The sequence below is a fragment of the Cynara cardunculus genome (assembly GCF_001531365.2).
Source record: "Cynara cardunculus var. scolymus isolate 2C chromosome LG 7, CcrdV1, whole genome shotgun sequence".
Classification (NCBI taxonomy): Eukaryota; Viridiplantae; Streptophyta; class Magnoliopsida; order Asterales; family Asteraceae; genus Cynara; species Cynara cardunculus.
Window position 1 is genome coordinate 5347561 of NC_037534.1, and position 3879 is coordinate 5351439.

Consider the following 3879-nt stretch of genomic DNA (forward strand, 5'->3'; position numbering starts at 1 on the left):
CGGGACCGGGACCGGGACCGGGACCGGTTATGGAGGGACCGGTTAACGCCGGTTTTTGTCACGATTAGGCCCGGCCGTAACCGGTTAAGGCCCGGCCCGGGACCGATTTTTGGCCATCTCTAGTCCACACTCCACACAGACGCTCACGGCACATCGATTCCTTTATTATTTATACTTGAAACTAACATGATAAACCATTGATTTTTTATCTTGTTATTGCTATTGCTAGAAAAAATGGAAAGATTTTTTAAGGGGTTAGATTCGTAAATTGGGCCCCCTACAATATATTTTTCTGCATCCGCCACTGGTCGTAACCCCTAATCAAGAAGGAGATAGGCAGATAGCAGTTTGGTCGATCGTGAGCAAAATAGAAAAGGAAAATGGTCGATCATGAAGATGAAGCAAAAGTGGATTGTGAGAAAACGTGAAGCAAAAGTTGGTGGAATGAATTTCAATTACATGTCTGGTCGATATTGAAGATGATGAAGCCAAAGTCGATCGTGAGAAAACGTCCAAGAGGTTGATCGATCTTGAAGATGAAGCAAAAGTTGGATATGATAAAACCAAAGTTTCAAATAGTGTGAGGTATGGTGTGGCGACGAGCCCAAGCCTCAAGCCTCAAGCCTGGGAAGCCATGACGAAGTCACGACGTTTTTCAAGCCGTGACTTATGGCAACAAATCTCTATATCTATAAAATAATACATACGTAAACATATGTTTTCTCTAACTACTCAATGAATCAATGATAATAAACAATTTAAATTAAATTATATATATTAAAAATTAACATATAAGACATTAAAGAATATGTAAAATCAAATATTGTATTACAAAAACCGCACATTATGCCATAACATGCTTCAGGCTTAACATGACGTGGAATACAAGCCTTGAGTCACGGCACGCCAAGACGACTATTAATGTGAGACTTTTCAAACAATGGATAAAACATGAATAAGAGCATGAGACCGCTAGATTTTTATGATTTGATGAAGGTATCTTTGTCATTTTAGAAGTTTTGGTGGGAATGGATTTCAATTTCACCTCTTTTTATGAAGAAATGACCAAATCCATATATGAGGGAATGTGTGGAATTCAATTCCATTATGTGGGTAAACCAAACGTCTGAATTAGATTTGGTCGACATAATTGACTATTTCAATTCCATTAGATTCCATCGGAATCCTGCAAATCAAACGCCCCCTAAGTGTTTGGAGTATAATCAGGTTGATCGGTCCTAGTAAAAAGTTGTTGGATTGATCCTGGGCTCGACCTGATTTTCGAAAAATATGTATTTATTAAAAAAATGTTATACAAGTTCATATATTATGATTTTTAAAACCAAGCATTGAAATATATTTTAAATATTACATGCACAATTTTACATTAAAAATCTTAAAAACTTTATTTTATAATTTTGTAGAAAAGTAATAAACGAATGTTCATATTTGAATTCATTGGAAAAATCTCGAAGAGATTATTTAAAGATGCATATGCGAAGGAAGTTACAAATTTATTCATATTGATCGCATATGCATCTTCAAATTGATATTTTTTAATGATTCATATATCAGTTTAGTTATACATTCTCATGATATTTAACTCTTAAAAGATCTTGAAAATCAGTCTCTATGCTAACAAGCCCTTGCCCTGACCCAAACTGGAAGATGTTTTGCCATCTTTACTTGTCATTCAAAGCAACCTTCAACCAAACCGTACTATACTACAAAGTGAAAGTTTTAAAAACAACTATGTCAAACATTGAAGTATTATTTAATTTTTGAATTTCAAGTTCATAAATAATTATTGTATACATAAAAGTTTTTAAAATTTAATAAAATATAAAATAATTATTGAATTATAATAATACGGAACAATTCTTTTAAGATACTAGAAAGGGTACTCGTGTAATTCATCGAGATACATCTTGATTTCAATATTTCGTTTTATTCCTTTTTTATGTCGATATAATACGGGTTTATGTGGTTTTGAGAGAAAACGATAATGTTTTTATCTTTGAATAAGATATAAATTTGAAAATATTATAAAATTTTGAAAAAAAAATATATCGATATCAGTATCAAATTAACCTTTTTAAAAGTTTTTGTGTTTTGGTGTAATTTCCTTAATTCAAATTTTCAATTAAAATTTAATTTAGGTTTAGTAACAAAGAAATTTAATTCAAGTTTAATAATATAGTTTTTTATAAAGATAATAACTAAAATCTTTTGATAGTACTCAGTGGTTATCCTAATTATATTTTGGATTTATATATTTAAAATGAGGTGTTTATCCAATATTTGATTATGTTTATCTGCAATTAGTTACACGAATTCAAATATGGAACTTTAATAAGTTATACTTATGCACAATTACTTGTAATCTTAAATTTTAAGTAAAATGCATCAATAAACAGTAACTCGTGCATAAAAAATAGTTTTTAAGAGTTTTTGTTAAATGCTTTATAATATAGTATATATTAAAAGTTATTGTGTTTTGGTGTAATTTCCTTAATTAAAATTTTCAATTATAATTTAATTTAGGTTTGTTAACAAAGAAATTTAATTTAGATTTAATAATATAATTTTTTTATAAAGATAATAACTAAAATATTATGTTAGAACTCGGTGGTTATCCTAATTATATTTTAGATTTATATATTTAAAATGAGATGTTTATCTAATATTTGATTATGTTTATCTGCAATTAGTTACACGAATTCAAATATGAAGCTTTAATAAATTGTACTTATGCACAATTTACTTGTAATCTTAAATTTTAAGTAATATGCATTAATAAACAATACCTCGTGCATAAAAAAATGGTTTTTAAGAGTTTTTGTCAAATGCTTTATAATATAGTATATATACTTGTAATCTTAAATTTTAAGTAATATGTATCAATAAACAATATCTCGTGCATAAAAAATGGTTTTTAAAAGTTTTTGTCAAATGTTTTATAATATAACTAGAATAGTACTCGCGCAATGCAGCGAGATACATCTTGATTTTAATATTTCATTTTATTCTTTATTTTGGTCGATGTTATTATATGGTCTTATGTGACTTGTAAAAACGATAATGTTTTTATTTTTTTAATAAAATATAAATTTTTGACAAAAATAATACGATATTAATATTAAATTAACTATTTGAAATTTCTCACTTTTTGGTGTAATTTTTAATTCAATTTTTTTTATTACAATTTAATTTAGTTTCAATAACGAAATAATTTATATTCAGTTTCATAATATAATTTTCTTATAAAGATAATAATTAATTATTTTGTTCGAACTTGATTATTATCCTTATTATATTTTAGATTTTTTATATTTTAAAATGAGATTTTATCCTCTATTTAATTATGTTTATCCACAATTAGTTATTCAAATTCAAACATGGAGCTTTAATAAGTTGTACATGTGCATAATTTATTTGTAATTTTGAATTTTAAGTAATATGCATCAATATACAGTACTTCATGCATAAAAAATGATTTTTAAGAGTTTTTGTCAAATGTTTTATAATATAGTATAGATATAAATAAGATGATCAAAAGTACACGGGTGGTGCCTGATTGGTTTGAGCTTGCCTCCAAATGTTAAAAGTACCAGGAGGTCTCAGGTTCAAATCCAAGAAGAAATAAAAATCTCCTTGTGGCCACGGAGGTTCAAATGTGGTGACTCCGGACTATCTGCAAAACAGATGATCGCCCTGAGATTAGTCGGTTCGTATAACGGGTTGAATATCCAGGTTAATAAAAAAAATAAAACTAAATAAATAAGATGATCATATAAATTATATCAATACAGGATAATTATTAACTCATATTATATATATATATAAAAATAAACCAAATTATTTTCCCAAATTGGGCGT